Here is a 22,557-nt window from a genome sequence, read left to right as displayed (position 1 = left end):
CCCTATAAAAGAAAACAAAAACTTTCAGACTTCTTCTCTGGGACAAAGGAAAGGCCAAAATATTTTATAAGGATTTTCCAGATTGAAGTGCTATACCCCTAACTCTGGTAATATGGAAGAGATAACTTTATTTATGTATTTATTTGGAAGAGTGCAATGTTCCTTACCTCACAGGGGTAAGAAATGAAATCAACTACACAGAATTTTGTAATTTTGTAAGCTATCAATGTTATATCCTTTACATATGAGTTGTTGTTAGTATTCTAGTCTAGACTAGTTCAGTTTATCCTAGTCTAGTCTCTTTTCTAGCAAGGCTTATTGGGATTGGAATTTGGTTTAATGAACGGTTATCCATACGGACCAAGGGACAGATCTCTGAGATAAATAGATATAGATAGATAGATAGATAGATAGATAGATAGACAGATGGATGGATAGACATGATACTGAGGATAGTAAGCTTCGGAAAACTGAGATACATCATCATTTTAAAGATTCTAAAGATTAACTATCCATCCAAGAAAAAATAAGTGAAGGAAGAATTTCTTTAGACTATGACATGCAACTAAATGGATTACCCAATCAGCTGGTCTACCAGTACCTTTTATCTCAGATAGACATTGCAGATAGACAATTAGCTTGGCCTAGAAATGAATAAGAGAAAGAGAGCAGGATAGATTTTTTTTTTTGGGGGGGGGATTACATGGGCTTTTAATGATGCCAAACTTCTCCCTGAAACAAAAGGAAACAACATTATTCTTCCAGTGATGATATATGGCTTCAAACTATGGAATACCAGTCTCGAAAGAACTGGAGTTGAAAGTCACTCAAAGGTCACTGGAGAAGTCCATGATGAGCACAAGTTGTTTGCAACACATTACTAATCCAGAATTGTTTAAAAGAAGAATATGATGTTAGCAGAGAAATACACGATAAGAAAAGGAGTTAGACAGTCTTGCAGTGATAGGAAAAGATGAGTGATGGATTTGTCACATGATCCATTGATATTCAAGAAGTGTTAAGAGATATTGAAGAAGGCCTTTAGCACATTGTGGTGGATCTTCTCTGGAAGATATACAGGAAGACACAGAAAAGAATCACTCAGAACGAGAATGTGTCAATTTAGTTCCAATCTGTACTACACAAATAGGTAATGGACTGTTGAACTTTATGTAAAATTCCATATAAGTGTGAAATATTATTATTATTGTTATAATGATGGCAGCAATGGGTATTTAATGACTCTTTAATTAGGTGCTAGCTACTTAGATAAAGTTATCACCTCCACAGAGGACCAAATGAAAGGAAATTTATTTTGTAATAAAAGGGATTTAAGATATACAAAAGGTAGAATGAACTTTCTCTACATTATAAGTGATGAAACATTGGAAGGAAATGTCTAATGAAATTTGGTGATCTTTTGCCTAAGTGATCAGTAATCATAGGATAGTCCATTTTGTATAGTTTAAAAGAAAGGCGAGTGATAAGTTTATATGAGTCCTTGTGTTTTCTTTTATTTCAATGATTCTATTACATAGGAATTAAATACAAGGCTAAGAATACAGAGAGAACCAGTGTCCTATCACTAAATTATTCTGTACTTCTTCAATATTTTAAAAAAATTTCAATATTCTTCAATATTTTAAAAAAATCTACAGTTCCTTTTGTGTGAACCCTTCCTCTACTGAGTACTCCTCCAAGTCTTAATAAGTGGTTTTATGAGTTTCTTTTCATTCTCCTATGCCACCAAAAATCCCTTGGTGGAGACCTTTCTGGTGAAGTCTCTTCTTCTCTTCTCTACTCTCTTTTCCTTTTTCCTCTCCTTTTCTCTTTCAAACAACATCAATAACACACCAATTATATTCAAAGCATATAGTAATTGCCGAAGATATAATAATAAAAGCCAAAAAGTCTGTGCTTTTAAAAGCTTTATATACTACTGTGGGTATTATCTTATTGGCTGTCTGTCTGGTGAAAGACACACAGTCTATTATTGAATTCATTCTTGATGCCTTTCTTACTTAGAACTAACAGAGCTTGTAGTACATGACTTCTTTGGGAAAGTCAGGCCATACCAAAACCATGATGAAATAATAGAGGACGACTTCAGCTGGAGAAGTCAATTTGTGCAAAGTTGTTATTATTATTATTATTATTATTATTATTATAGTGGCAACTTGAAAGTGCTTGAGAAATGTAGGCTCTACACTAATGTAAGACTTTGACAGTCCCATAACTCAGACCCTGATGGGGAATGGCTTGGCTTCAGTAAAACTAACTCCACCAACACTGTCCTTCTTCTTTTAATATCTTTTTACAAGATAAGCTCATTTCAGGGAATGGTAAATTCTGCCTCAACCAGAGAAAAATAATTACATTGAATTAACTGGATAGATGGCTATGAATAATCCACATGAAATTCTTAAACTTGGGTTCGGACAGAAGATTCAGCATTGGTCAGATACCCACTGATTATGCAATTTATTCTTAGCAAAGAAAATGAATGTGAGCTATAAAATATTTCTCCAATAATCTTTTAGTGAAAAACAATGGAAATTTGAAGACAGATTAAGGTTTAGTGTCACAACAGATTACAGTGTGAAAAGATTCTGTTCTTACAGGGGTCTATTTAACTAGTGACAAGCTGGGGGGAGGGAGGGAACTAGAGGGATTTTTGACATGAAAAATGTGAATTTGCTCTCTGAGTGTTTACTAGAGCTCACAACTAGCAGGAAATGAGGCATGAAATGTATTGTCAAACATAGAGTGTTCAAAATATAATGCATTACTTTAAGTTGGGCTTTTGCTTTTGAAAGATCCTCACTCTCTATATCCCATTGCTAATCCTTTCTCCTAATATTAATAATATTAACATTAATAATTATAGATGAACCCAATTCTTTAACAACCCCTACAAAATCAAAATGGTTAGGTACCAAATGCATTGTACTCTCTATGCGCCTAACTCTAAGAGGGCTTCAGTGTTGTTCCTATTTAATAGTACCATTTTATTTACCTTCAGGAACTTTAGAATGAATAAATGAAGGAGCAGATGAACAGATGAATCAATGAATGAAAAAGCATTTATTAAGAGCTTACTGTGTTAAGGACTATGCTACTTATTGGGGATTCAAATAAAAAAAAAAAAGAAAAGTCTCCACCTTCAGAGAGCTTACACTCTAATGAGAAGAAATAATACATTTGTGATTGCCAGGGAGAAATAATTTGATTGGGAAACAGGCATAGGGAAGAGATCCATAGGAAAATAAACTAAAACACCCTTTCCAGGAACAATGAGAATAATGATTTGATTGTGGTTCCAGAATAGGAAATTTGGGGAAGGAGTTAGGGTGTAGTCAGTGGGTATGTATAGCTCCATGGAAGCTGAGGAAGAAATGGACAGGGAACAAAGGAAGTATTTCAGGAGCCAGAAGAAGACAGAGTAAATAACTGAGGTAAGCACCAAGATGGGAGGAGGAGAAAGGATGAAAAGGTTAATTCTTAAAGAGTTTGGATTTTAATCACTGCTCCAAAGGGCCTAAGAGATTTGAAGGAATGAGAGTAGATGACTTCTAAGATTCTTTGAACCTCTAATGTTCCATGATTCTATAATCTAGTCCGATCCATTTATTTTACACATGGGGAAACAGAAGCCCAGAGGGGTGGAGTAGATTGTACCAGATCATTCACATCAAATTAGTGGCAGAATTGATACTAGCTTCATAGATATAAGAACTATGAGAGACCTCAGAACTACTTCAACCCCCACTCTATTTTATATATAAAGATGAGAGTCAATTGAGCCATTCAATCAATCACTCCACCAGCCATTTGTAATTAATTAACTTGGATACCTTTATCAGGCAAGAACATCTCTATTCAATCAATCAATCAATCAAAGGCAATAAACTAGTGTATGCCTAGGTCTCGTATCTAACATGAAGTCAGTTTAGAAACTAACATTCAGGCATCTGGTACTTTAGAAAAAGAGAACAATTCAGCCAAGCCCATTTTTGTGAATTGCTGGGTTGGGAAAATGGCGAGAGGTGAATTTCTGTATCCTGTTCATAGCCATAGAACAAAGGAAAACCTTATGAAGCTAAGATAATTGGAGGATACTTTTCCTAAGTGTCCTAACAGTATTTTTGGACAGAAGTAGATGGCAGCAATCTTTTAATCAGAAACAAGGGGCAAGTTAAACAAACTGATAAAGAGCAGCTTTAAGATTCTACAAGTTGTCTAACAGAAACCTTTACTAAGCCTAGTGGAAATTCTGAGTGTCCTCCCAAAAGGAAACAATGGATTTCCAGTTTGTCTGTCAGTCACTTAGTCAACAAGCATTTATTAAATATTTACTGTGTACCAGGCTCTGTACTAAGTGCTAAGAATACAAATGCAAACAAAAATGAAGTTGGTCCCTGCACTCAAGAAGGATATATTCTAAGACAACCCATAAAATGCCGCTGAAAAAGGATGAGGAGGAATGGGAGCACAGCAGTAAAGTCTGAAGTGTCAGAAACAAAATGAAGAGAGTAATGAATGATGGCTGACCTAGGCCCCTCTCTAAAATGGAGTCACAAGACGAACTTACCAACTGGAGAAAAGGGCTCCTGAGATAGAAGAATTTGGTGGTAAAGTCTAGAGAATCAGAAGCAAAGCTAGGAAAGGGACCGACCACCACCCAGGAGCCATGAGTTACCTCTTGGCCACATGAATTTGAACCCACTGTTTTTTGGGCTTTCTATATATTGGCAACATAGCATATTCCAGATTCACAGGTGGATGTTTTTAGTCAATTGTTTTTTAACAAAAACAAAGAGGTATATGAGTCAACACCTGAATGAATAATAAATGTTTATGTGCATAAATATATAATTATATTTACATATCAGTATATAATATATCCATTATGTGTATATGCTGCTTACTATATATTTACCTTAGTAAATAACCCTTTCTAAAAACTACTTATTTGGGTGGCTAATTAATATCAATGGATCATGAGTGGAAGAAGTATATTGATGGGGGGGTTCAAGAACTATAGCTCTAGAAAAACACTCCCAACCCTTCAATATCCCCTAGAAGAATGAGCAGAGAAGTAGTAGCTAGCCTCTGGGGATACAACCTGCTAGTAATAATGAGATTTAGGAGAATAAATGCTGAGTCTGGGCCACATATAGATGAGGAAACTCGGAAAGATGAATTTACTTGTCGAAGATTAATGAGGAGATCTGACATTTGAACACAGTTTTTCTGGTATCCAAATCTTTCCTTCATTCCCTTTCACTTTATTGTTTTTCATTAGTACAAAGGTCCCTTAGTTCTAATCTAATGATTTTTTTCTTTATGCAACACAATCTCCTACCCATTCTGCTACTCTCTAAACCTTCTCCATGATGCCTTCCACAGTTCCTCCCCACCACCTCCAATGAAAGTCCATCTTCTGGATTCCTTTGGCCGTTTGAGCTTTTATTCTCACACAGGACACTCTATCTTGGATCATAGTTATTTTTGTAGAAATTGTGTCCTTTCAATCCATTTCTAAGCTTCTAGAAGTCAGGAGATACGTCTTACACTTCTCTGAATCCCCTTGTACACCATAATAATTTAATACATCTGAATGCACCTTGTACATCATAATTATTTAATAAGGTAGCCCTTATTACCCCAGTCAGTGAGTATCATGAAGCCCAAGTTCTATCAATGACTTGCCATGGAAGAGCCAATAAAGAGAGTACAAATATAAATAGTTAGAAGCCCTTCTGATGTCACAACGTGCAAACACATACACATAGACACACAAGAAAGTAACTTACATATTGTACATATTAAATATAGAATAATTTTCATTTAATTTTCTTACCCTTCCTCAGGCAAAATTAGTCCTTTTTTAAAAAAAGGTAATAAAAAGTTAGTTAGGCCAAGGAATGTGCTCACCTTGGGTTAGACATAGCTATTGGTTTGTGTAAATTACCAGGGTTCACTTGTTCAGCTCTTCAGCTTCCAGGAAGCTAGGTGAATGATATGACCCAATTAGTTACCTCAATCTCCTTTTAAAAATAATAATCTAGAGGCAGCTAGGTGAGTCAGTGGATAGAGTCAGGCCTGGAGATGGGAGTCCCTGGGTTTAAATCTGGCCTCTGACACACTCCCTAGCTGGGTGACTTTGGGCATGTCCCTTGATTCCAATTGCCTAGCCCTTTCTATTCTTCTGTATTACAACTGATACCTAGTATTGATTCTAGACAGATGGTAAGAGTTTTAAAAAAAAAAAAACAAAAAGTGATAATTTATCATTTTCTTTCTTTTTTTTAAAATCCTTACCTTCTGTCTTAGAATCAATACTGTGCATTGGTTCCCAGGAAGAAGGTTGGTAAAAACTAGGCAACTGGGATTAAGTGACTTGCCCAGGGTCACACAGTTAGGAGGTGATTGAGGCCAGATTTGAACCTAGGACCTCCCATCTCTAGGCCTGGCTCTCCATCCACTGACCCACCTAGATGCCCCTAGAATTTTTGTTTAACAGAATTTGAGCCCATTCTTGCCCTGTATCCGCCACAGACCCTGATAACAAGTCCATGCTTTTACAGAATCTGTACCTTTGTCACAGTTTCTCACAGCCCCTTGTTACCTGATGGTTTCCCGTTTGTCTAAAGGTATAGTTGATAAGATTTTCAGATCTTTCTAATGGTGCTATTAATAAATAAATATGGCTCAGATGCAGAAGAGTGCTATAGGAATATTATGGATATGAGTTATCTTCACACCACCTCCCCCCGGCATACATCTAGACTTTCACCTGCTAAATGATGACACTTTGACACTTACATTAGCACAAAAAAAAGTCTTGAACTGAGAAACTTCTCTTATTTCACTTCTTTTCTCTGGGTGTGTGTGTGTGTGTGTGTGTGTCTTTTTAAACCTCAGACTCTCTGAAAGTTGATTTCTCCTCCAAATAAATAAATATATCAGTCAGGCAGAAACTCCTTTATTTTTAATAGCAACCAAGTTCTTAGAAATGTAAATGGTTTGCTAAGAAGGAGAGTTTTGTTCTTCATTCTTAATGCTTGAATTGGCACCGGCGGAATTAGACCATTTGGCAGAACTACCAGGTTTTCATAATCATTCCTGATTTCTTCAGTCCAGTTAAATATGACATATCACTGTGTTGAATCATCTTCAGTGAAAACTAGGCTTCACTGCTCCTTCCCACCTGCCTTTCGCTTGCAATCTGGTGAACATCAATCCAAAAATATAAATTGTACGTGATTATAATGTGTATGTGGATTCATACAACTTGTATCTTTCATTTCTAGCTTTGTGAAAGATGTCTTTGCTGTGATCTACAAATCAGTGTTTCTTCCTACCTTTGTCTGGGAATATTGCATTATGGCATTTTAATACCACATAATTGCCACCTGAGTGGATCTCTCTTGGGGATAGGTTAAAATCGGACAATATGCCTTAATAGATATAACAAAAGAGGTAACTTTCTTCAGGAATATTCTGATTTTTCCTAACAAATGAACTGTAAAACAGGGAAGTATTTGCTCATCAAATATGTATGCCACCATGATAAAGGAGGCCCAACTCTATATCTAAATGGAAGAGGAATTCCCCAACAAGAGTAAGATTCTTCAGATGTTCTTCTTTTGAAATGACATTGTGTTTATTAAATAAAATATCTGAATATTTCCCAAGTAAGAGGCACAAAAATAAGTAGCATCTAAGTTATATAGTTCTTTTTTAAAAGAAAAATTTAAACTTTTTTCAGATTATATGTTAATACAATTTTTAATATTCATTTTCTAACATTTTATGATCCATTTCTCCCATCCTTTTCCCTCCTCAAGAAGACAGGCAATATGCTATAGTTTGTACATATACTATCATACAATACATATTTCCACATCCATCATATTGTGAAACGACACATCTTGCTTACACTAGAGAAAAATTCAAGGGGGAAATAACGTGTCAATCTGAATTCATACTCCATTTGCTCCTTCTATAGCGGTGGATATCCTTTTTCATCATGAGTCCTTTGGAGTTGTTCTGGTTCCTTGCCTCGTTAATAATAACTAAATCATTCACAGTTGATCCTCATACATTATTGTTGTTACTGTGTACAATGTTCTGGTTCGGCTCACTTCACTTTGCATCACATATATTTCTTTCCAGGTCAATTATATAGTATTTTAAGATTTGCAAAGTACTTTACATATATCTCAGTTACTCTTCACAGCAACCCCAAGAGGTAGGTACTCTTATTATCTCCATTTTACAGATTAAGAAACTAAGGTAGACAGAGGTTAAGTAACTAGCCCAGGGCCTCACAGCTAATAAATAAGACCACATTTAATTTCAGATCATCCTATTAAAGACCCAGCACCCTAGCCCCTCTATTATCTAACTTCATCCAAAAAAAATCACAGAAAGTTCAGCTTAATGTTCCACATATGAAAACCAAGTGGGTAAAGAATACCTATCATTCAGAAAATTATAATATACAATTGAACGGACTATTTGCTGAGCTGGTCTATTGGTACCAAGATATAATGCAGATGGACAATGAAGTGGGACCAGAATGACACGGGAAGATGAAATAGTATAGAGTTGCATTTGGAAAATTATGCTATGTTTTCCAAAAATCACTAACTTCTCCCTATAACAAAAGCATATTTTAAAAATTTTTTTATTTGATGGAAAATAATTATGAAACATGGAATACTAAAATTGCTGAAGAATCAAAACTATAGATTATCCCAAAGGGAAGACTATATAATAAGAATAAACCAGGCCCATTACAGACAAGAATTTGTATGTCAGGGAGAAAAAATGTATGACTGAAAGAGGAGAAAGGTGGGTCACATAAGATTAAAAGACATGAGACAGGTAGTTTATGTCCTATCCTGGTACTAATGTCATCCATCATCAAGCCAACAGGATATTTTAAGTGGCTACTATATGAAGTTATCAAGATGAGAGTATGGATGGATACATTGATGAAGAGCTATTATGTCCACTATCTACCTCTCGTCCTGTTGTTTCTTTGTCGTATAGACAGGTAGAATGATTTAATGGATAAAGTATAGGACCAAGAGTCAAAAAGTCATGAGTTCAAAAATTATCTCTGGCACTTACTTCCTCTGTGGTAATGGGTAAGTCACCAGTCCTCCATGAGCCTCTTTTTCCTTAACTATATAGCAGGGAAAATATTACCTGGACTTTCAACTTCATAGAATTTTTGTGAGGATCAAATACCATGTTATAGCTGTAAAGTTATCTAGAATGCTTTATAAACTTTATGATGTTTTATAAATGGTTAGCTATGATAACTGTTTTTGCTTAATTGTTTTTTTTTCTGTTACCTTCAAGAGAGGATGCATTAAAGGGAGGACAGATTACTGGGAAGTGACTGTGCTATTCAAGACAAACCTCCACAAGTCAATAAAACATTGACAGCAAAAGCTCTAATAGTAGCAGGCCCAATTTCTGGCATTTGCTACTGGGTTAAAAAAGCTTTGACTTTGGACTTAGGAACAGACTCTTCACATGTGTCACTGAAAACCAACCTGGTCTGGCCATAAATGAATCGATTTTTCAGTCATAACAATTCATGAAATGTGGAGAGATGGAAACTGTACTGCTACCAAAATAACTTTTTAAAAATCCTTACCTTCAGCCTTAGAAAAGATACTAAACATGGGTGCCAAGGCAGAAGAGGGGTAAGGGCTAGGCAATTGGGATTGAGTGACTTGCTCAGGGTCACACAGCTAGGTAGTATCTGAGGTCAAATTTGAACCCAGGACTTCCCGTCTCCAGGTCTGGCTCCCTATCCACTGACCAGCCTACTTGTTCCAACATCATAGTTTTTAAATGGTTCCAAGTCAACTTGTCATGCCCCAGAGTCCTGAACTAGTTACAATTATCAAGAAGCCATAAGGCACTAGATCCTAACTCAACTTAAGGTAGATTTACTAGTAATTGAAGAGATTCAAAAATATTAGAAAAAACCCATCTCAGGTAGTTAATTCCCCATCCCAGGGGGGGTATTCAAGCTGAAGCTGATTGACCACTTAATGTGGATGTTACAAAGGTAACTCCAGGGAAGACGACCTCTGTGATACCTTCTAATTCTATGATTTTATTCATCTAGTCAATATCTTATTTTGGTTTTGAATACTGAAATGTACCAGTGATGGGAGCCGAGTGGTTTATAGATCCAGAGGTCTCTGTGCTTATCAAAATCTTCTCCAATTTGCTGTATTTAGATATTTCAGGACGGCAAAATTGACTGGACAAGCTTAGCTGTATAAGTTTGGTTTTGTTTTTCCCTCTGCTGTCATGGGTATGACTTCTCTTCCCCACCTTTCTCTCCTTACCCTTCTCTGTAAAAACTAGATTACAGAGAATCCCGAAGAAAATGGAAAACAAACAAAAACTTACCACTAACCTCTATGAGTCTACAAAACCTTTTCCAATTTTTAATGAGTGTAGCTTGGGCTTGGGGCAGAGGTTAGGTTAGTTTTTCCTTCTTTGGCAGTGACATGGTACACACAGCCTGCCCATCGTCAACTTAATCATGAATTAATTTGGGGTGGGGGGGATGCAGAACTGTGAGTCTGAATATGAAATCTAGTTAGGTATCTAGCCACATCTGGCTCATTTAAATCTCAAGGGGCCATACTTAAAGAGAAAACCATTTTTGCTCATACGGTTCCTCATATAGAGATGCCAGCATGAAGATGTAGCCACAAATTAAAAACAAAACATTGACTTGAATCTCATCCCAAATCCATCCACAGCTTAGTGTAATATCAGTTGACTGGCATTAATTGACCATTTTCCCTTGTCATACTTTATCTATCAACAACTATGGTCCTCTACTTTTTTGAGCATTTTATTTTTCCTTTTCCTCTAAATCTCATGTGTCTTTCATATAAATAATTTCAACACCACCAACATCATCATTAACACTACCAATACTTATATTCAAGTTGTGTTTTTCAGGTTAATAAGGACATTTTTTATAAACTAAATATTCATTTGAAGTTTATAAGAATCTTATATCTCAAATAATGTGAATATTATTATCCCCATTTTGCAAAGGTAGAAACCGAGGCTTAGAGATCCTACCTGAACCACAGAAATTTAGAAACAGAAAAGTAGAAATGGGCTATTCTTGAACTAGTCACACTAGTTGTATGAACTAATGGACAGCTCTGAATTTGGAGTCAAAAGACCCGAGTTCAAATCCAAGCCCCTCCATTTACTAAAAATGGAAGCCAGTAACCCTTGGCAAGTTGCTTAATACTACTGATAATTGATCTTTGCATATTGCTTTTGAAATTTTAAAAACGTTTTGCACATATAATCTGACTGAACCCTTAAGACAACTGTGTGAGATAAGTAAGCATTGAAAACTCAGTCTCAGGCAAATCACTGAAAAACAAAGATATGACACCTACCTTACAGGGTTGTGAGGATCACATGAGAAATTCTGCAGATCTTAAAGTGATATGTAAATGTGAGTTATTATTATTATCCTTATTTTACAAATGAGGGAGTGGAGGCTCTGAGAGTTTAAATGATTTATCAGGTAATGATAACCAGAGATTGAAAGCAGGAAGAGACCTCATCTGGCCCAACTCCCTCATTTTATAGATGAGAAAATTGAGGGCCATGGAATTTTAGTGACTCAACCAAGCTTATACAGTTACAAGTATCAGGGGGTAGAATTTGAACCCAGGTCCTCAGATCCTTCCAATCCATTATCCTGCTTCTCCGTTGATGGTGTGACTTTCTATGGGTTAATTTGCTAGTCAATGAAGATGTTAGGACCCCAAAGTAGTTTGGGCTTTTGACTTCAAATCTTTTTTTTTTCTACTATAGCACATACCCAGCTTACAAACACTGCCATTGGCCATGTTCCTTTATTTCTGAATTGTTAATAATCTGACACCAAACTTAGCAAAGAGAGTGAAGTGCTTGGCCTGATAAGTGGGCAGAGGAGGAGTCCCACATGACCAATGATAACAAATCTGTTTAGAAGGCCACAATGCAGCCTGGTTCAATTTTATATACACACCAAAAAAAATCCATGTCAACTGGATATGAGAAATGAATTTTAAAAATTTCACCCAGCCCACAGCTGCCAATAGCACAGTCCCTGAGGGCCAGAGCAGTTTAGCCTACAGTGTTCTCTAAGCTAAGAAAATCAAGTGTCTAAAACTATATCTTCACCTTCCCTAAAAATGGAAGGCTACGTAAGCTGATTTCTATTTTTGGTCAATCAACCTAAGTCGGCCAAAGATGAGCTCCAGTTTTAATATAGTTTTTCCAATAAAAACTAAGTCCTTTATGATGATTATTATTGTTATTATCAGTTCATTCTATTATGAGCTTTGCTGTCCCTAAGTAACCTTTTGGAGATAGTACTGTAGTTTATTTGAAGAGAATACATTTCCATTTATTTCCAAAGTAAAGTGAGCCACTACTTGCTCTTTCACAGTGAAAACTGAATATGCAAAGACAATTTATGATGGTTGACTTTCTCCTCAGGTGACTATTTAGCCAAATAAGTTTCTTCATAGCTCTTTTCTTCATGAAAGAGGGAGTTTGCTATTTGCCATATTCCCATCAGCTTCTCATGTTTAAGAATTACCTTCTGGAAATGCAGGGCCGGAAGCTGTGGAAGGGCAAATTAAGGTCCTGTACAAGGAAATGTTCTTCATGAGCAGCAGAGTCCTAGACTTAGAATCAGAAAGACCTGAGTTCAAATCCTACCTCAGACACTTTTTTAGCCTGTGTGACCCTGGGCAAATCCCTTAACTTCTTACCACCTCATTTTTTGCATCTGTAAAATGGACGCAATAATAACAGCATGTATAGACCTCAGAAGACTGTTTTCTACCTGCCGATCAAATGAGATCATGTATGTAAAGCATTTTACAAACCTTAAAGCAGTATACAAATGCTATTGCTTATTATTATTAATAATTGGGTCTTTCAAAAATTAGAACTGTCTTCCCTAAAAATAAAGAGGTTCCTTTCTGTGGAGGCTCCAAGCAGAAATTGAATGGCCACTTGTTGAAGGTATCATCAAGAGGATTCTTGGCGAGGTACGAGCTGAACTAGATGGCCTCCAAGGCTCCTTTTCATTCTGAGACTCTGATTCTGTGACTTGGTGCCGTGCCCCCATTAGGAGTTGACAGCTACACCCCTGCTGGGGATCCAGGTGATGCTGGATGGGATGTGAAGGGCTCTGCCTAGCTGGACGATGATTCTCTGGCTCCTGGGCAGAGACACGCCAGTTCTTCTCTCTGATACTTGGAGATGCCAAGCTGTTGTCACAATCAGGGAGGCAGGGGATTGCGTTTTATAGGCATGAAGGCAGTGGCTACTGCCAGTAGTCTGGATGGGGACTCTAGCCTTTCTCTGTCCTACTCCGAGGTCACGTACAGGCAGCAGATAAAAGCAGAGGGGAGGCCAGGCCCCTGGACCAGTCTTCCATACTTGGCCCGTATAATATGAGCCAAGGTCAGCCTCCTTGGGGCAGAGCAGCCCACCTCCGAGGGGTCTGGCTCTCTGGTCAGGGCCTCTGTTTTTAGTATTTGTGCTCCCTGGGGAAAGTCGTGTATGCTGGGCTGTGAGAGTGGCTACCAAAAGACTTTAGCATAATATAGAGCAAGGAGCTGGGCAAGGATGATTTAGTTTCTCCAGCAGAACCATAACTAGGGATTTTTGCCACTGAGATAAGGAACTTGGGGTGGAATGGAGAGGAGGAGAAGTCCGCCCCATCATGTCACAAAGCTTCTATGGTACTGGAAGACGGGCTGTTGATGGGGAGCTCATGGGGGTACACCCTAGGATGGAGCTCCCTGGGTCCGCCACATTTCTCCCCTTGGATGAAGATCCCAATAGCATGGCTCTAGACGAAAGGGCAATGTCTCCTTGGCAGTTCTTTATGGTGCCTTGTCTAGGTTCCAGGACAGGTTTGAGTCAGAGGGTTTAGGGCTCTTATAGTCAGAGATCATAAGACCCTGAGAGAAGTAGGTAGATACCTGCTTAGCCTAGGACACCATGATGATACATAGCACTGGCCAGGCTTATGCCTTCAGAAGTTCAAATATGCTCTCCTCGTATGTCCTTCCTCTAAAATGAACATTTTCCTTTTCCCTCAAAATATTGTACATTGTTCATGCTAATCTGGTAAACTTTTGAGTGATAAGTGATTTACTTGCAATAACACAATGAACTCCCTCTTCTCAGGTTTAAATGTCATGGTGTTTCAAGTCACATCATCTTTAGGAAGGCAGATTGGCTCATACGGGGCAACTAGGTAGTGTACGAAACCTAGAGTCAGGAAGACTCAGCTTTCTGAGCTCAAATCTTACCTCAGACACTATCTGTCTGTGTGATCCTGGGCAAGTCACTTAATCGAGTTTGCCTCAATATCCTCTTCTATAAAATGAGCTGGAGAAGGAAATGACAAACCAGTCCAGTATCTTTGCCAAGAAAACCCCAAATGGGATCACAAAGAATCAGGTATGCCTGATATGACTCAACCTCAGCTCAGTAGAATAAGTTAAGACTTAGATGACCTGAGTTCATATCTCCTCTGGAAAGTCATTTAACCTCCCCAGCCCTCAGTTTCCTCATCCATAAAATGACCTCGCCACTTAAGTGGCATAACACTGAGAAGGTCACTTAATCTTTTAGAATCCTAGTTTCTTCATCAGTAAAATGGGAATAATAATCATCCAGCCTACAGCTATAGCACAGTGTTATTTGTAAGGCCAAGTAAGAAAATGTATGAGGAAGCATTTGTAAATGAAACAAAAGAATGGTTAGTCAGGTATGGTGGCAAATGTTTACAATCCTGGCTGCCAAATAAGCTTTGACTGATGGATCTCTTGAACTCTGAGTTACAATGAGTTCTGAGTTACAATGGGATGAGACAATGCAGTGTCTGCTCTAAGCCTGGTATCACTATGATTCATTCATAAGATCAGGAGGTTAGAGATGGGATAAGGGAGTGGGGGGTAAGGATTGCTAGAAGAGGGATGAACTTGGCACAGATCAAAAATGGAGCATTGTCAAAACTTCTATGCCAGTCAGTAATAAGATAAGATTAGTAAGTAGTGTGAAGATGGGATTAACTCTCCCCTGCATACTTTTAGATTTAATCACCAGAAGCATATACTTTACACTTAAGTGGGGGGAGGTCTGCAACCCACATGCTAAAGTGGGTGACAACTCAGAAACAACTGACTGCCCCACTGGACAGTCCTAAGAAAATTTTAAAACTATAATTGGTCCCCCTTAAATTTGAGGGAAATCACAAGAAATGACGAAAAGAAGGGTCTTTTAAAGTAGTTGCAATTTCCTTTGAAGTTGTTGTTCAAGCTCTTTTGAGGTTGTGAAGACTGGAGGAGGATTATTTGATGAGACTGCTCTTTACTTTGGATTAGTGAGTGGAAAAAGCTGACCTTCCTTTCCTGACTTCTGGAGAGATTAACAACAGATAAGCCTACCTCTCGGAGGTCACATAGGTGTTACCTAATTTACCTCTGGGCCCTCTGGCTGGGCTTCTGGAGCCCTGCCAGAGCAAAGTCAGACACTGGAGCAGATATTTAGCTCGTTAAGCTAGATTTCTTACTCTATCCTCTTTCTCATTTCTCTATTTTCACTCTTTCCCTCTATTTTATAAATAAACACTGCTGAAAAGTAATTTGACTTGAGATATATTAATTTTAGCAAACACCTTCTCATATATTTAGTCCAACCTTAATTTTTTTAACCCCTACAATAGCCTGGCCAGAATAAGGAACCCTGTCTTTGTTTTTTAATCTATATCTATATCTATATATAACATAATTATAAATCAGAACTATATTTAAATATCACTATTTTTATTTTTAACAATCACAGAAGATGGTCACGTGGAAGAAGGATTCCCAATATATTTGGGGTCTCAGCCTTTATGGTCTCATGGTTTCTGAAAGCCACTTGTAAAAATGCATAAAAATAAAATACATAAGATTATCAAGGACATCAATTATATTATGATACAATTATCAAAGTATTTTAAATCAAGCTAATATAAGTTAGTTTCAGAACTCCTGCAGATGGCAAGGTCATCCAAAAGACCATTTTTTGAAGTGACATTGTGCTGATTATACTAGTCCTGGAACATTGCACAGCAGTCTAACTGAGATCCATAATTACTCAAGAGACTTTGGTCTAACTATCCTCAGAGGAAAAATCCAAGTTGTTGAAAAATGACTGTTGCTTGGACTATGATAGTTAGATGGACAACCCACAGAATTTGCTGATAGACAAATATAGATATAAAGGTAAACAGATAGATTTAGTTCTATCTAACGATAATCTATCTAACTATATCTATCTATTTATAATCTATCTAACTAGATAGATTATCTATCTAAATAGTCTACCTATATATCAATAGAGTACCATCTTTATTTATCCATCTCTATGTCTATCATCGATCTATCAATCTATAAACATATCTTTCACAACTTGACAATAAAATAAGATGTAAATGGAATAGAAAGAAGAGTAGAGATCTGGTTTGCATTTGTGAAAATTTGTAGTGGTTTTTAATGACCTCAGTCCTCTCCCAGAAAAATAAAGGGCCTTCTTTTTTTAAGCCCTTACCTACTGCCTTAGAATCAATACTGCATATTGGTTCCAAAGCAGAAGTGAGGTAAAGATGAGGCAATGAGGATTAAGTGGCTTACCCATGACTTTCCCAGAGTCACACAGCTAAGAAGTATCTGAGGTCAGATTTGAACCTAGGACCTTCTGTCTCTAGGTCCATCTTTTTTTTTAATTATTTTGTTTGTTTTTATTTATTTTTATATTAAATTTTTATATTATAAAATTATATATAATTTTTACATTAAATTCATAATTAATTTGTTTGTTGGCTATGTCAAAATTCCCAGCGATGTCTCTCCTTTCCTTTCTTCCCCACACCAAAGAAGGCATCACCTGACCTCCCAAAAATGTATATATAAACTGTCTTTCATGTTCCTATTTATCAGTTCTTTCTCTGAAGGTGAATATTCACAGGTTATTCTTGAAACATTATTTGTATAGATATATATAATTTTTTGGTTCTATTCATTTCTCTTTTCATAATTTAAGTTTTCTAGGTTTATAAATTTTTTATTTATTTGTTACATTAAAATGCCCAGTTAATTTCCTCCTTTTCCACCCTCCCCCCATTAGAGAAATCATTATTTGTCAAAAAGATATATTTGTATATAATACCATGTCTTATTTCTATGATCAGTTCTTTCTCTGGTGGAGGACATATGCAAGACATTCTTAAAATAGTATTTCTATTGCTGAATATATTCTTCTCTTGGTTCTGCTCATTTTATACTTGATAGTTTCATATAGGTCTTTCCAGGTATTTTTTAAAATTAGGGTCTTTGCCATTCCCCAATTGATGGACATCCCCTCAATTTCCAGTTCTTTGCCACCACAAATAGAGCCCCAGTAAATATTTTAGAAGTGTAAGTTTTCCCTTTTCCCTGATCTCCTTTGGAAACAGACCCAACAGTGATATTTCTGGGTCTAAAGGTATCCAGAGTTTTATAACTCTCCAGGCATAATTACAGATTGTAAGTCCATCTTTTGAACATTAATATTCTTCCATCAGTGCTGTATGGCTTGAGGTCATGGAGTGCCATAATCTTCTAAAGAATTAAATTTACCAGTCACCCAAAAGGCAATGCATAAAATGCATATTAATTAGTTGCAACATGCAATCAGTAAAGAAACATGCATCCAAAGTTGAGTAAAACAAAGAATACTTATAATGACAATAATAACCAGAGCTAACATTTCTATAGTGCATTCTACATGAGATCAAACAGGTATACAAGAAAAGTAGGTAGTCTGGTCAAGTCACTAAGCATTCTTAATTGCTTACTATGTGCCTAACATTATACTAAGTGGCATAAATACAATCTAAGAATTAAAAAGTATAAATCTCAAGGATCTTGATTTCATTGTAAGAAGACCAAAGGAAGCCAATAGTAAGGGCATTGTAGAGCACAGCTAGGAGAGTTGGGACTGTTGCCTGGAAAGGAATGAAGACAAGATTGATGTGGTTGCCACCTTTCTTAAAATGGAGTTTGGAGAAGAAATTAGCCAATCAGAGGAAGAGACCACAAGATGGGGAGCACTTCCAGTATGTGAAGTCCAGGGGCAAATGAGCTTCCAGAGTGAAAAGATTTCTGGGGCACTGTAAGGAAAGTCCAGGTGAGTCAGTTGGACAATACGACTTTGTCCATAGAGTCAGAGCAAATGGTAATAGATGTATAAATCATGTGCTCTATTGGTCCTCATGTAACATTAAGCAATAATGAGAAAGATCCCCAGCACGGGGAGAATGGACTAAATCCCTTGCTCTCAGGGAGTATTTTAGGAGGACATTGGCAGGGATCACATTTTAGCTGAAAAGGAGTAGATGGGTACTGATCTTTACCATTGCACCACAATATTGTCCTTTCATCAAGGACTCATGATGCTGTCATCTAGAAGTCTTGGATAGGTCAATAATAAGCTCACAGTTGCTCTAGAAGCATACCAGAGGAAAATCACAAATTTTTAGACATCATCTTAGTCATGAAAAGCTCTGGAACTAGAATACAAGATTTCAAATGCTGTGATGTCAATAATTGTAATCTATAACAAATAACCTTCTTAGGCCTCAGTTTTCTCATCTATGAAAAAAGACTGGGCAAAGTACTCTCCAAGCAAAATCTGACTTTATTTGGTGGGTAAGGCAAACAAGTCAGAAGTCTATAAACCCCCCTGCCTCCGGTAAGGCTTGAGACCCTGTGCTGCAAAATACATACACATTTATAGTTTCATGTCTGTCCTAATAGTTTATTCCTTGCCCTCATTTCTGAGAAATCCCCAAGTCCCTCAGGACTTTTTGAGCCCTTTCTATTCTCTGAGACCTCTTATGTGAATCAATTTAATCTAAAGAATATTGTTATATAATCACACACTTAGGATTAATATAGGAACACACTTAAGAATAATACAGTGATACACACATTAGATTATTACTCAGGTGCTAACTGAGGACTACAATCTTAATCTGATTACATACACAGACTCTTGCCTGGGACTATATTCTTGCTACAAATCACAAGGTGGCAATGTATCAAACTAAAAGGATCCTTAAGCTAATACAAATGAGAAATTGCTTAATTAAATTTCTTACATGTATATAAGAGGACTGGCTAGAAGGCCCCTAAGGTGCCTTCTGGCTCTAGTTAGATGATATTTGGTACAATCCCCTCTTTTTGTAAATACTATTATTATTATTACAACCCCCTCTTTTTTAAAGAATGAGGAAAATTGAGACTTGGAAATTTAAACAAGGAGAGGTACTCAGTTAGGAAAATAGTAATTAGGAGCAAGATAATAATACAGGATAGTAAATTAAGAGTTTGCAGGAAGCTCATAGGCCATTTAGTCCCTTCAATTTAGTTTCCAAAAAAAGAAATTGAAGTCTAGAGAAGTTAAGTGATGTGTCCAAAGTCACAAAGCTAGTTGGTGAAGGTCTATCTGATTTGTGAACCCTTGAATCCAAATCCAATAATCTTTCCATTATACCATACTGTCAATATGCTGTTCCTGAACTCAAGGAGCTCAATCAAGGAGCTCAGCTTGGACAAATAGTAGGGCATAAATGGTACCCAAAAGGGAACATAGTTTTCTTTAGAAGGTAAAGAGAAAAAATAGCTAAATTAGCTGGACATGGAAGCTAGAAAGAAGAAGCCAAATGATAGATAACATCTTGGGGAAAATTATTGCCTTGAAAGGGTGAAGAAGCAGGGGGAGGGTTTTAAAGTCCATTTATGATATTTAGGTTTGTACCTCCCTATCAATATATAGTGGGGTTTTTTATTGTTCTTGACTTCAAGAAGACTAGCTTGTGAATGTTTTGCTGTGTGGTTTGTAACAAGGAAGCATATAGAAGATAAGGGGGGTAGTGACAAGGGTTAAATTTCTTTTAAGTTTTAAAATACATTTATTTTACAAACAATTGCAATCTTTTCCTCCCATTACCCCCCCACCACCAAGTGAACAATTTTTTAAAACCCTCATAACAAACATGTTGAGTCCATCAAAGCAAATTTCTAGACTGGTCATGTCCAAAACTACATGTCTCATTCCAAATTTTAAGACTATCACTTCTGATATGTTTCATCCTTAGTCCTCTCAACTCCTGCTTGATCACTGCATTGATTAGAGATCTAAAGTCTTTCAAAGTTGTTTTTCTCTAAATTGTTATCATTTAATAAACAGTCCTACCTCTGTTTACTTCTTTCTATAGCAATTCATAGAGGTCTTCCCAGTTTCCTTGACACTTTCTATTTTGTTATTTTTTGTAGCATAATAACATAGAGGGGCTATATTTCTGAAGCCATAGCCATCAGGAAGAATTCCAAGCCCTTCAGTGTGACATTGATGGCAGGGAGCCTTCACAAAAGGCCATGAGCCACCATGAAAATCCATACAAAGCCCATTGGCTCCATTGTAGGAAAATGGTGGAAAACATCTGGCCTCTATCCTATCTTCATGAAAACAGGCTGGATTGGATTTGAATGACCTCTGGTCATGAAACGCATAATGTGATCACCCAGAGTAGATCCCCCAGGTAAAAGGCAGAGCTTACTTTCAGGATACCAGACACAGGCATCTGAGTGAAGCCTGTCAGCCATCTTTTGCAGTCACATTTCAGAACAAGATGCTCTCACTAATGACATCCCAGATGAAGTTCATCTTTTTTTGGAAGAATCAGGGGAAAATCTTCCATTGCTCTTCATTCTGTCATCTTCTCAGAACCTTGTTATCTCATTACCTGTTGGCCAGTGTCTGGAGCTAAGGGGATGTGGGGAAGGGCCATAAAGTAGGAGCAGAAAGGAGTATTACAATAGGAAAGCATTACTTGATTGTGACAGTACATGTATTGAAGCTTTCTGGCTTCTGGATACTTGTCAACCTAAAAAATGAAGAGAAGAAACAAGATGAAGGAATTAATTTAAATTCTTAATGAAATAGTGGTTGTCAATGTCGCCTCCCAAACTATGTGTCTGGCATAGCCCTATATTTCAAATTACTATACTTTTAACCATTTCCCACAAGCCTAATATATGCCAGAGACAACTTTATAACCTAATCAGTTGCCCATTTACAAGTCCCATCCCATCAAGACCTGTCCAACAGACCAAAAATCAGAAAACATAGCCCCTGTATTTTAAAGAACGGCAGAAGCAGAGACAGAGAGAGAGAGAGAGAGAGAGAGAGAGAGAGAGAGAGAGAGAGAGAGAGAGAGTCAGAGAGAGAGAGAGGGAAAAACAAAGAGAGAGGACAAGCCATTGTGAATTTTAGATTTTCTACACCCTGCTTAGTCTTAAAATTCTAGCAACCAGGAATGTATACACCCTGTGAACCTTAAAAATTCCCAGACCCTACTTCATAAGATTGGATTAAGACCTTTCCCCATTTGGGCAAAGAACTCTACTTAGATCAGAAATGTGAGAACTCTACTTCACCTACTTAAGTCTGCCCTAGCAGAAGATAAAGTTGTAAACTCTTTTCTGAACAATGAAAAGTACTTAAACCCATACTTACAATAAGGCAAAAAGTTCTTAAGATAAGTACCTATAAAGGTCAAGCAACTTGTGAATTTACAAGGAACAAAGAGCTGAGAAACTTACTCAGAGCTTTCCTGGTGTGAATTGCTCAAAAATTTACACCTTCTTAGGTGTGGACTAAGAATGGTCTGTCCTTTGAAAAATGTCTACTGTGATTGGTAGATGGAAGAACTTAGGGGAGCTGACATAGGAGAAAATTCCCTATATAAGGAAATGACAGGCTCTTAAAAGAAAATACAGTCTCTAAGGAAGCTGTTGGGAGAGAGCTCTGGAAACAGTCTCTTGAAGGCAGTCTCTTGAGACAGTCAGAAGAGCCCCTCTCTGGAGAAGGATGGCTGGCTGAACTGGTAGCTATATTCTTACTTGGACAGTTCTTGTGGTGAGTGATTAAGAACTGACTGATCTCTCTCTTAAGACTCAGGTCTAGGTCATGTTGGCTTAAGGCCCTTCATACTTATTCCTTTCTTACTCTTTCTCTCTTTCTTTAATTCCTCATTGTATTAATTAATTAAATTCTCTATAAAACCCAGTTGACTAGGGTATATTCATAATTGAGAATATTTCCCTGGCGACCACCTTATATTTGATTTGAAACAAGACACTGTAGTGAAAACATATTTTTTGCGGTCACAATTTACTCATCCACTCTTATATCTATCACAATTTGAGTCTTCCACTATTTCATCACTACAGCTTATGTACTCAACTATTTTAATTATTGCAACCCCTACTTCAGGATTAAGTGTTGAGGAGGATGGCCTATGACCAACATGTGCTAGCAAGTGACAAATCAAAAACAACTGATAGACCCCTTGGGCTTTCCTAAGTCAAGCTTAAA

The sequence above is a fragment of the Monodelphis domestica genome, chromosome 1, assembly GCF_027887165.1.
Source record: "Monodelphis domestica isolate mMonDom1 chromosome 1, mMonDom1.pri, whole genome shotgun sequence".
Lineage (NCBI taxonomy): Eukaryota > Metazoa > Chordata > Mammalia > Didelphimorphia > Didelphidae > Monodelphis > Monodelphis domestica.
The sequence above is the reverse complement of the archived record's forward strand: the minus strand, read 5'-3'. Positions refer to the sequence as shown.